General features: G+C 42.0%; 1 long non-coding RNA gene across 1 annotated transcript in view; it reads left to right on the top strand.

Moving 5' to 3' along the window:
- The first annotated feature begins 3,618 nt into the window (after positions 1-3,618).
- The window catches only part of LOC135185649 (uncharacterized), a 28,906-nt gene continuing 19,581 nt past the window's right edge, over positions 3,619-12,943 (top strand). The window contains exon 1 of the long non-coding RNA XR_010306543.1: positions 3,619-3,803. This is a non-coding gene — a long non-coding RNA (uncharacterized LOC135185649). The remainder of the gene's footprint in view (positions 3,804-12,943) is intronic.

Genomic DNA, 12,943 nt, shown 5'->3' with positions numbered 1-12,943 from the left:
TTCAAAAGCTAAATTAGTATACTAGAAAGCAATTAGAGAAAAATTAGAGCAATGGAAATTCCACGAGTTTCTCCAAACTAAATTTGCTTTGGGTTTTGGTTTGGTTTGTTGGGGTTTTTTTTTGTTTGTTTGTTTTTTTGATGGTGGTGTTTGATGCTCTTTTCAAATGCTGCTGAACTGCTGCTAAAAAGCAAAGTCACAGGTTAAATTTCCCTGGATTTGTAAAAGTCTTTCCTAACTTTATGGATGTGCTTCAGCGTCTCTTGTCAGATTAAAAATCTGATGTACTTAAAGCATGAAAACCATGAAAGAAAACTAAGTGATTCTGTCACTCTGAGGACTTACTGCAGTCAGTAACACCAGTCTTGATCTGACAAAAACTCAGACAAGCAGGGACACTGAAATGTTCCCAGATGTTAATATTTAGTCATTAAAAGAAGGTTTAAATTTGATTTTTTTTTTGGTAAGTATAACATGACAAAGCTGATCCAGAAATACGAAGGGAGCATCTTGGTTCTGGTATATATTTTGAGAATGGAGACAGACTGCTTAAAGCAGATTAACAAGAAGTACTTTCCCAGATGGAAGAATGTCCATTAGAATTCCCCAGAGTATTGGGAAATCTGCAGGACTACATCAGTGCATCAGTGTGACTCAGTATCTGAACCTACCTTAAATACATCACTATCTCTGAAGAAAAGAGAGTGGGAAGAACTGAGATGCAGAATCAGAACTGCAAGATTTTATGAGAGTTACTTTCCACAGTAATCTCCCACTGCCTGTGTGTTGGGAGCATACCTGCAGGCTAGCAGACTCTTAAGATACAATCACATGGTCATATCTCAGTGTTCCACTGAAATATTCAGTGAGAGGATTTTAAAAATACATACACTTGGGTTTCTTCTCTCCAGCCGAGGACAGAACCCAAACCCATGGTTGGCAGTTCAGCATAAGTTGATGAAGTTGCTCCATTAACTTCATGGGACATGGAGCAACTTTTGCCAGCTGAAAACCTGACCTTATGTCAGCTGAAATAAGGAGAGTAATAGGGAAGTTGAAGACAATTGAGTCTGACAGAAGCCCTGGTCCTGCAGAAGATCTGTATGTCAGACAGGCTCTATTCCTCTGCAAATCCAACCCCATCAGGTGCTTTAACATTTGACTTTGTGCCAGCCCAGGCTTACACACTTGCTTAGCTTGAAGCTTGTCTCCTCCTTTAGCATTTCGCAAGAGCTTGGCCGAAGTGCCTGCAGGACCAATCCCTTGTCCTATTGGAAATGCAAAATTCATGTTAAGAACAAAATCAAACAGGTCATGGCAGCTGACATGAAGGAGAAATCACAAGCTGTATGAAAGTGACTGGCAGGATATTTCTGGTGTCACATCACCAAAAGGCTCATAAAGCTTTCAGGTTCTCACAGTGAGCAGCACCATCTGATGCCAGCTCGATTCTTGGGCCTGCTCCTCCTTCTTCTGGTGTAATTCAGAGACAAGTCAGACATGGCTCAAAAGATTCCAGTTTTGCTTGTTTATTAATTGCCTTTCTCCAGCCCGCCTCAATTCATGGAAGAAAAGAGCCTCATTCTGAACAGTGGTGCATATTTTATCCTCTCAGATTGTTTAGCAACTTATTATGTTGTAAGTTTTTCATCTCTCCCCTGGCATTTCATCCACTGCATTATGGGCATCATCTGAGGATTTACATCCCGAAGCTGTTACTGTGGCTCCAAAGCTCCAAATCAAAACTGAAAAAATGTAGTTCAGCTGTTCATCTATAAATATGCAGCAATTATAAGGAAATAAGGGTCAATATAGAATCCCTGAGAGACTTGCAATAACCTGCACTCACTATATTTAACTGGAGACATGAAAGCTACTTAGTTTCAAGGAAGCATTTAAGTATTACAAATGACGAATTTACAAACCCATGAATTATTGATGAAACAGAAACCTCCCTGGAATTTGAGCAACTTTTCTCTGAACATATTCACCATATTTATGTACAGGCATCTTAACAGCATTTTCCAATTTCAGTTTTGTATTTTTGAATATACAGCAGGAGTCTCTCATTTTGTAAGCATCTGGTGAATTTGCATTACAAGTGTGGCTTGCACCAAGGGTTTTAAGTTTATTGTCGCCACACTCTAAAATTCTCCGGCTCACAACCACATCCAATTTTCCTCTATCCTTCCCACACTGCTCCAGAAGATGATGTCTGGTGTACCGAGGTGTCCCAGGGGTGTGCTGGCATGGGGCTTAGGCAGGTGGAACAGGCATCTTTCAGGAAGAAGCACATGTCCTATTGTCAGCTTGACTTGCAGTCCTTTCTGTCATTCCAGAAAAGATTTCTGTTCTGATTCCCACCTCCAGGGTTCAGACGGAAGCAGTTGGTGCAGCTCAGAAATTGCTGGTGCGACTGACAAACAGCAGCTCTAATTAGCAAATAGCAGCAACCACTTGAGAACTTTCCAAATGAAATAATAGCCACTGTGCAGCATCTGTTAAAGTCTGCAGTGCCTTCAGCTCCACCAGGAAAGGAAAGCACATCCAGGGTCTGCAGGTCTCATGGCAGAGGACTACAGAACATAGGGAAAAGACATCCCTTGTGAGATTATGACCAAAATTCTGCCTTCTCTAGCAGGACAGGCCACGCTGCTTTTTCACTCCTTGTCACCCACCACCATTATTATCTTACAAACTCCATGCCAGCCTAGGCTCTGCTAACCAGAAGGAACTTTGACTGCCCAAAGTTGCAAAAACACTCAAGGCTACATGAGTCATGCACTCCAAGGGATGAAACAACTCCTTCCATACCAGTGGGGAAATTTTTACCAACCCAGGGTGCTGTACTAGGATGTAGAATCAGTCCTAACGTGGTGGCCTAGTAAACAATTCTGCTCACAAGTCCAGTCTGTCTGTGGTCTCATTTACCTCCTATAACAAAGCTCTTGTGGATGGGGGATATGGAGATTGTCTGATGTGTCCAGAGCAAAGCTGCAGTGACACAACCTCACTGACTGTGGCCAGAGGCTTCTTCTGTTGGAACATAAAGACAAAAGCAAAGAAGCCATTTTTTTGTGGCTGGTTTCACATTATAGTTTTAACTTAAGGCTTAATAGGAGTTTCAGTGAACATTTGCTGTAAAATGTGAACAACTTCTGTATTAAATCTGAAAGAACTCCCTCCCTTGGGTCTTTTCATCCTCACTGGTGAATGGCCTGGTAACATTTCCCAATTTTCTCTTGCATTATGTGTTTCAGCTAGTATGTGATATATTTCTGTCCCACTGAGGCAGTCTGGGAATTTGACAGCTTCCTAAGCCATGAAGGAAGGCCAAGGTTTTTCACCATTTCTTTTGCAGCCTCTCCGTCCATTCCTGTCAGACACTGGGAGCGAAAATAAAGTTCTTCTTTTGACAAGTCTGTAATAGATACAATGATTATTGAGGGGAAAAAACTCAGAACAAGCCAGAATCAAAGGATGCTAGACCTTGTGGACCATAACATCATGTTTTTTCTCTACAGGGCAAAATGAAGAAAGCAGGAGATGAGAGGAGATCGTTGCTGTGAAAAGTGCATAAAGTCAATCTGGTCTCTCATTTCTATGGCCCAAGAACTAGAACAGCTGTTTCCCATTCCTACCTCATGACTACCTGAACAATTACAGACATCTGCAGCCTCAGGAGCAGCTGGGACCCTTTGCAGAGCCATGCCAGCCATCCCATAGGGCTGGCTGCACAATGCAGAGCATAGGAAGGATGGCAGAGGTAGGCACGGTTGCTGGCAGGATGCTGTACCTAAGAGGTGAGTTCCTTCAGCTATTCCTGCTCTGTTTCATGGTTTGGATTGCTTATACTGCTAATAACAGCAAAAGAACTAAACTTCACAGGTCTGAATCAACAGAGAAAGGAAAGAAGGTGTGTAAATAGGGGCAACTTCCTAAGGAGAAATGTGTTTGCTGGCTCCATTCATTTTTTGGTCTAATGCTGTATAATTCATCCTTTTGTCTTTCACCTCTTTGCAAGACACTTCCCACAGTGTATTTCCAGAGAGAAACAGAACTGCATGGCAGCAGTCAGTCTAGAATGACAAATTTCCAGACATTCAGCATTAAGACTCTTCTTATTAAATGAAAATTTTCCCAGAGAAACTGCTATTTACTCCATAATGTTTGCTTAATTTCTGTTTATCACATGTGGAGGAATTCTGTAGTTGTGTTTATGATCTCAAATGCTCTGATTTTTCATAATTAAGAGCTTTGTTTATCAAATTGTTGGTGTTTGCACATCACAGCAATGGAGAGAGCAGTGCTGTGTGCACAAGGAGGTTGTTCACAGAGAATCCGACTGCAGGCTGTGGCTGCCTGCACAAGATGGAGCACTCAGCAAAATCTGAGGTGCTGTGCTGGAACATGGTTGTATAACATATGCCCACCCCAGACTTCCTTCTCTTCTTGCATTAGGGAAATCTTTCATTCCAGCAGCAACCTCAGAATTATAAACCCATTTCCTGCTTGATTTAGCACCGTGGGTTTGTTAATCTGGTGTCTAGGATTATCCAATTTGCATGTGAAGCAGGAGTGTTTTCATTCTAGGACCTGAATGAAGAGTTTTGCCCATGAAGTGGAAATGACCTTTCCACAAGACCAAACAATGGGAGAAAATGTTTTCAGTCTGTTACCACTCTACAACCAGGGGAAAGGTTTACATACTTTGTAAGTTTCCCCCTTCTTTAAAAAGGTGTCTGGTGTCTTTCTGCTCTGTGGTGTTAGAGGGAGAAGAGAAGATGACCAACTCAAAGCTTTTGCTTTAACTTCAGCAAGCAAAGGCCTGAATTAACTCCATTCTTCTACTGCATTCTGTCACATGGGGAGTTGTGTATATGTTTGTGGTGTGTTGGATACAGCCAGAGAACAGCACAGGATGCTCCTAATGGGTTTTCTTCAAATAAAGAAGCAGTCTGCTTGAAACTTTAAGTGTCTAATTAAAGGAAATTGCTGTTCTCTTCTGCTGCTACAAAAGAGATGTGCTGACATTAGAAGCTGGTGCTCATTGTGTATAGAGTCACCAGTCCCCCAAAGTACTGCAAGCATCCATTTTGAACTACATACAAACCTATGCAATTGCACTGAAATGTCCTTAATTTCCATGTCAGCCAAGGAAGCTGACATCACTCTGAGCACTGACACTGATGGTGTTGCCACAAGTGAACATTGAAGAGCTAATTAATGGCATCATGTGGTCATAAGATAGCCTTTCACATAAGCTGCACTGTGAGCTAGGCTGAAGTGCAACATCTTCTATTGTTTACAGACATGAATCTTCCTCAATTCCAGAAGAACTTTGAGTCACTTCTAACAATTCTTTAGTCAGCTGTAGTTAGTTTATAGTAGGGAATCACATTCTTTTTAGCAGTAGAACACAAGCCCAACCTCTGCAAACAGTAGTAATAAATCTGTAGATCATGTTAACTTCCGGTGACAAACTGACTCAAACCGACCTGCATTTTCATGAAGCCTCTGACCCAGTTCCTGGAAAGCTTTCAATCTGTTGTGATCCTTCCTGAAAGCCTGTGTGTGCTGTCACCGTTTTAAATTACATGTCCTTCAGTCAGGGCTGCATCAGAGCAGTAGAGAGTGCCAGTGCAGGGTTGATTCATTCTTCTGTTTCCTCCTTCAACATCAGATTCTGCAACTCTCTTTCAATAATTGCAGGTCAGGACTTGAGTTGTTATTTTCCATTTTGGAGAAGGTGACAGTCTCAGGTAGCCTAGAAAATAAGGGTTTGGGCATTTGGGGGGTCATTTAATGTTTCTTAAGATCTTGCACACAAAACCCAGTGGATCCAGCAAACATTTTTGTCATGCTAAACTACTACAGAGGACTTGTTTCTTTGAGATGCCTTTTAGAACTGAAAATGTGAGTAGGTGCTACTGTAGAAAAGGTTTTCTTGTACAGTCATTTTTGCTATTTCATTCATCATTTTACAATAATATACTTTCCATGAACAAATATTTTGTAAAATGTTATTTCTTTTTTCCTGTTTTGCATTCTAGATGTAATCTGGAGGTAGTAGGATAAATTTCATAATCATAGCCTAGGTTGCATGACAGCAGTGTGGCCAGCAAGGCAAGAGAGGGGATTTTGCCCCTTTACTCTACTGAGACCTCACCTTGAATCTTGCCTCCAGTTCTGGTGTCTGCAGCAAAAGGGCGCATAGATGCTGGAGTAAGTCCAGAGGAGGGACACAAAGATGGTCCAAGGACTGGAACATGTCTGCTATGAGGACAGGATGAGGGAGCTGAGGGAGTTTTGCCTGGAGAAGAGGATACTCCAGGGGCACCTCAGGGCTGCCTTCCAGTAGCTGGAGGGATCCCACAAGGAAGGCTGCAGAGGGAGTTTTCATGAGGTTGTCTATAGACAGGACAAGGGGGAATGGTTTGAAGCTGAGGCAGACCAGGGATAGACTGGAGCTGAGGAAGAAGTTCTTCAGTGTGAGGGTGGTGAGACTGGAATAGGCTGCCGAAGGAGATTGTTCAAGGCAGGTTGGATGAAGCCTTGAGCAGCTGAGTCTAGTTGAGGGGTGTCCCTGCCTGTGGTGGGGAAGTTGGCATAGATGAGCTCTGAGGTCATTTCCAGTTATTCTAGGATTCAGTTTCAGAACACTTCATGTACTGGTTTATTTGTAATCATCACCTAAAGCAGTTCAGCAGAACATTCTATAATTATAATATTAATATATTATAATTATACTAATGTAACATTGTTTTATTTTGCACAATTATGCAGTTATAAAATGCATATTGATGCATTCAAAAGGTCAGCATTGCTGTCCTGGAAAATACTTTAACTTCTACTTCTTCAATGGAGGTCCTATCTCTTTGTCTTTTGTTTCCATAATCAGTTGTTAGAACAATACTTTAAAGAGCTGGTTTTGTCTTTGATGATCCATACAGCATCATACTTCAGCAATTTATTTGTTTAATAAGCTCATCACAAGGACCTTCGTGCCAAGAAGCATCGTTAGTCATTATGGAATGGATTGGTATTCAGTGGTGCAGAAATCACAGTTCAGAGTTTTACCTTCATACATCAGACTTTAAGGCTGATGGCTCTGAAAAACACCATTCAGAGCTGTTCTGCTTCAAATGGGGAAGACAAGGTCTAGAAGAAACTTTTTCATCTAATTTCTTGTTTGATAAACTAATTCTTTACTTAATCACTCTGCTCTTTTCTCATTATTTGTTACACAACTGAGTACTTGACTGAAAGCTGAGTTATATGAGCCACTTCTGAAGTAGCTGGCAGAGTTATCCCACTCTGTGCATGATGAGTGAGAGTGATGAGTACAGTGACAGAGTGGATTGTTCTGTCTCCAGGGAGGGTTGTGCTTAGCGAGTGTGGGTTCTGGGAGTGTATTACAGTAACTGCTGGCTTTTGCGTTCCCGTGTAAAGTGAACCCTAATTAATCCAGCAGTGAAAGACATGCTTCATCTGCTGAAACCAGCTCATTATGACAAATGTGAACAGCTCTGGCCAAGGCTCTCTGTGCATACTAACTTCTGCCCTGCTGCTGCTTATTGTCTGACTGACTTAGCTGTGCCTTTTATATTACTGTAAACACATGATTTCTAATTTTTGTTCCTTCCACATCTTTAGCATTCAGATTGGTGTTTCATAACAATCTGCCTTGAAGAAAGCCTTCATTTCAGTACTTTTAACCAGTTCCATCTGTGTAGTACTCTCCAAAATGGCTACTTCCCTGCAGGGCTGGAGTGGTGCTCCCATGGGCATGCAGAATAGTAAGGAGGTGACAGCTTCCAGGGGCGTGAATCAACAACCACTGGGGAGACTAAAAGATTAGTGTATTTATTCAGTGCTCTGTACCTTTGGATTGAGTTACCTTTCTAATAGAAAACGTCTCTAGAAAGCAACTTTAATGGAATGAATACTAACTTGTCCTTTATGCCTCAAAAACTTCTGGGGATGCAGAAGCCATATCAGTTTTGCCTGCAAAGGGCTGAGAAGACAAGCTATCAGTGCCAAGTCAGGATACACTATTGTTTGGTACACACATTCTGGATCCCCTTTCCACCCCATGAAAGGAGTCCTTGCCATTGCACAGTCATGTGTGAAACAATTTGTGAAGGCAAGGAGCAGGTACATCCTCTCTTGCCAAAGGAATAGAGCCCATGCTTTCACTCTTTCTTTCATTCCATGACTATTCAAGGATAAGAAAGAAAATTAACAGAAACAAAAAGGATGCTAGAAAAAAAAGCAGGTGGGAAAATGAAGCACAAATGAAAGTAGCCCCCAGCTCTAGCACTGGTGCTTGCCAAGGCTTTCCTTTCAAACCCAGTTACTTCTCTCTTTGACTTTCCAGGATGGCACCTATGTTCATTTTCCTTCTCCCTTGTCCACTTCTTCTGGAGCTGTTTGTCCCAGAGTGTGTAAGAGTCATGTTCAGAGTGTTGCCAGTGAGATGGTGAACCGTAGCTCATTTTGATCTCTGTTTGGCTGTACCTCATTAAAGGAGCATGTTTTGTTTAAGCAGAGATGAGGTTATTCATAGTAATTCAGTGCCACGGAGAGAAAAATCAATTGTAGGAACATTAAATTTTCATTAAACCTGTTAAATATAACCTGCCAGTGAAATGATCTGCAGTCATGGGGGTTACTGCAATACCACTTCAAGTAGCAGATGACAGTGGGATTAGGCAGTAAGGACTACTGTGCCTGGCTTCAGGTACAGGATAGAAGTGGGGTGGTTTCCCATTGGCAGTCACTCCACAGAGATCCTCAATTACTTAGAGACATCTGCACTTCTGGAGATACTGTGAGTTTGAAATGAGTACTATGTGCAAGACAAGAGCAGATTGGAGCTGTCTGGGCAAAGGAAAATCAGCCACAAGTGATTTTGTGGGATCTGACACATTTTGTAACTTCTGTAGGCCTCGGAGCATCACCTGCTGGTCTCCCAAACTTCACAATGATTCTTTTGATTCTCTGACGTGACTTCATGCCTTCATTCTGGTTTTCATGCCAGAGTTCTAGTTCCCCTCTCCCTGTTCTCTGTTACTCCAGCTCACCATCTAGTTCGTGGCCTATACTTCCCTGGCAGCCATTATATGGCTCTCAGTCCTGTGAATGCTACTCTTATCCCACACTTAGCTGCACCCTGACACTGCTCTTGCCATGTAACTCTGCCTCTGTCTCCCTCTCCTCCCTGCCTCTTCCTCACTCCCATGCAAATGCACTTTACTCCTCTTCCTGCTGCTACTCCTGTTTTTCATTTGTGCCTCTGCTATTGCTCCTCCACTCCCCAGTCCTTTCCTTCCCTTATTTCAGTCACCAGCTAACCTGCATCTGCAAGCCATAGGTAAGACCTTGCTGTAGGCAGTGCTGCTGGTAGTACAGCCCCCAGGCTGCAGTACGGGGTGATAAAACTGCTCCTCAGCCTGTGGCATGAAGGGCTGTGACTGTCATCCAAACAGAGCTTTTTGGATGGAGCACCACCATCATTAAGCTCATGCTGACTGATGCTTATGACATTCCCAGAAGCTCACAGCTGGTCTTTCCAAGTCTAGCGTGTAACAACAGCGTAGCATGATCCTATTAGCTTGAGTGTAAGGTTTCACTCAGCTCTTGCCTGGGGTGTTTTATTTCTGTTTATCTCTTAACAACTGACTGCTTTTCAGCCTGGGATGCATACATGAGATGCACCTTTCTCTGGTTCCTCTGATAAATCATTGCATAGCACTCTGTGGGGCACAAGTATGAGAGCAATCTGAATTCTATTTTACAGTTGATGCCTGTCTCTCTTGTTCTGATAAAGCTGCCAAAGTGTAGAAAATGAAGTAGGAGTACAGAAAAATGTATTAGACCTATTACTGCTTTTCCTGCTTTATGTGTCACAGATAACTACAGTAACACAGCTGCACCATAGGATGGTGTCTTGCTACTTACCTCTTCCAGCCTGTGGAAGAGCAACTGCTCTTCAGAACGAGCCCATGTAGAAATTCACCCTTGAATTCTCTAGGAGAGAAAAGAAATTCACACATTCAGCTGCTAGTACCTTGACATACTCCTCTGCCTGGGCATTTTCTGGTAAAAATATTTGATCTTGATTTATCAAAATGAAACACAAACTGCTCATGTCTTACAAAAGCTCTGCAGTGGATCATATAGAGCTGGGCTGTGGTAGACACCTCTGCACCAGAAGTCAGCCTTCTTAGCATCACTATTTCTTTAAAATAAAGACAAAAAATGACAAAACATGTTGGATTCACTGGCAAACAATCTTAAACTAACTGGCAAGTAGAAAAATATGCATTTCAAATACAACAGCACTGTAAGAAAATCTGATTGATGTCTTGTCTGAGGTTCCACCTTTAAAAAAGCTGAAAGCAATTTTAAGATAATTCTCTCTTGCACTCTAACTTCAGACTTTCATAGAACCAAACCTTTTGATTTGTCTGTGAAAGTCAGACTGAGATAAGTCTTGTAAACTGGCATCTCGGCAAGTCAAGTGATCTGGAACACTTCTGGCTAAGGTAGCTGGGGGTGTTCAGCCCTGAGAAGAGAAGACTCCATTGAGATCTTAGAGCTCCCTGCCAGTACCTGAAGGGATCCTACAGGAAGGCTGCAGAGGAACTTTTCATGAGGGTGTCTAGAGACAGACCAAGGGGGAATGGTTTGCAGCTGAGGGAGAGAAGGATTAGACTGGAGCTGAGGAAGAAGTTCTTCAGTGTGAGGGTGATGAGACTCTGGAATAGGTTGCCCAGTGAGGCTGTGTCTGCCTCCTGCCTGGAGGTGTTGATGGCCAGGTTGGATGAGGCCTTGAGCAGCTGAGTCTAGTTGAGAGATGTCCCAGCCCGTGGTAGAGAGGTTGGAGGAGATGAGCTCCAAGGTCCCTTCCAGTCTAAGCCGTTCTAGGATTCTATTTTATGAGCTGAAGAATTCAAAGCAGACTAATGTCCTTATGAAGCTGTTTGTCTTTGAGGAATTGAGAGTCCTGGTGAATGGCATCTATCTTTCCATCTATTCCTAAGATGTTCCATGTGTTCCTAAGAGTTAACTATTTCCACTGAGTGATAAACCTTTTGAGTTTCACAGGATCAGTCAGATTTAACAAGTAGCTGAAACCTGAGTGTCACATATTGCCCTGCAAACTCTTTGCCCAGTGCCTGGCCAGTGCCTCTGAGGGAAGCTGTGGACTCAAGTCCTTTGCCTACCAAATCCACCTTCAGCTGTCCAGCTAACACCACCATTACACTGTTGCTAACAGTAATTGCCTTTGCACACTGGAAAGAATAATTTTACGGATATATTGTTTTGAGCAGACTTTTCAATTCACAAATATGCTACTCTGGCTCCTTCCAGGCTGTTTTAGTGCTGACCTCCCTGGAGAGTTTCTAAATAGTTATATGATTGTCAGTTTGGGAAAGCAGCAGAATTTCTGGCACCCTAGAGGCAATGAAGATGTCACAGCAGGTTCCATCATTACTGCTTCAAAAAACTGTTACAAACTTTTGATGGATGACACCTCAGAGCATGGGGTCCCGTTGCTTGGTTTGCTTTTAAGAACCAGGAAAGGTGAGCTTGGTGTTTTGTTATGGTTTTTTGTTGCTTAACAAATAAGCTTCTGGCCACATCTCCTAGCTTTTAGCATACTTATCTCTGCATTGGTTAAGTAATGCACAGATAAAAGACAATTTCTGATTTATATCCAGAAAGATGACTAAGTTCATGCAGTCCCCAGCAGACAAGAGCATCTCCTGAGAAAAGAGAGGAATATCCAGCAGTGGGTTTCAATGTTCTCCAATCAGTGGGGCATTTTTAAGAGCATCACTTACCTGCCACAACCTAGACTCATGGATTAGTTAAATGTAAATGAGGCTTCTTGTTTCTGCGTGAATAGAAGGTAGAAGTAGAGGGGTGCATAGCACACATCTTCTGTCAGCAGCAGGGACCCTTCTGTCAGAGAACTATTGGTCAAGTTCTGAATATTTTCTCTCCCCAGGTAGTTGACATGTTTTTAGTAAATTTCCACGTAAGGAAAATTTTCTCTTCCATTTCTATGGGCAGTGAATGAAGCTTCAGTGAAGATTATTGGGCCCTGGCCTATTGTGGATGATTTGCTGTTCCACTTCCATAGAAACACCTGAAGTTCTCTTTATTTTAGTATGCCAGAGGCTGCTTTGATAATGAAGATGCTGGTATTTTTATGCTAAGCCTAGATAAACATGAAGAGAGGCATTTTAGGCCATTTGCCACATTTGCAATAACTTCATTAGAGCTGAGTAAGGCAAACAATAAAACAGATGAACACAGGACATGGTTTTAGTATTAAAAAAATATGCTAAGGTAAATAAGTTTCTGTGTTAAGATGACAGAAAATAAAAGTATAGTAATGCTCTTTCAGGTTTATTTATAATTTGGATATATCCCAACCCATAAAATCATACCTGAGTCTTTTGAACTAAGTCTATTGATTATAGCTTTAATTTCAGCACAATTAAAATGTGATTTAATTTGCTGCCTGCTAGTTTCTGAACTATTTCAAGCTTCAGAGGGAGAAATATTTTTGAAGGAACATCTGTGGTATAATTTCTGTATTACCTGTAGTTTATATTTATCACATCATGCTTCTGACAAGCTGACAAATCCTTGGAAATGCAGAGCTGTTGGAGCATGAGGCAAATCCTTCATGTTGAAGAGCACATTCATGGAAAGAAAATTATCCTTAGGTTCACTGTATAAGTATGAGACTGTAGTTATGTTTGGCAGTTTGTGTGCTAAGAAGCCTGCTGTAGGACACTACTCCAAAGTTAAACTGCTCAGGCACAACAAAGCCCAGTTTGAATACTGCCAGTGAGTAACTCGTGCTAGCAGAGGATTTGAATTGAATCTTTGACTTTGTATCTCTCTGCCTTACAGATTCATA

The sequence above is a fragment of the Pogoniulus pusillus genome, chromosome 23 (genome assembly GCF_015220805.1).
Source record: "Pogoniulus pusillus isolate bPogPus1 chromosome 23, bPogPus1.pri, whole genome shotgun sequence".
Lineage (NCBI taxonomy): Eukaryota > Metazoa > Chordata > Aves > Piciformes > Lybiidae > Pogoniulus > Pogoniulus pusillus.
Note: the sequence above shows the minus strand (reverse complement) of the source record. Positions and strands in the feature narration are given on the sequence as shown.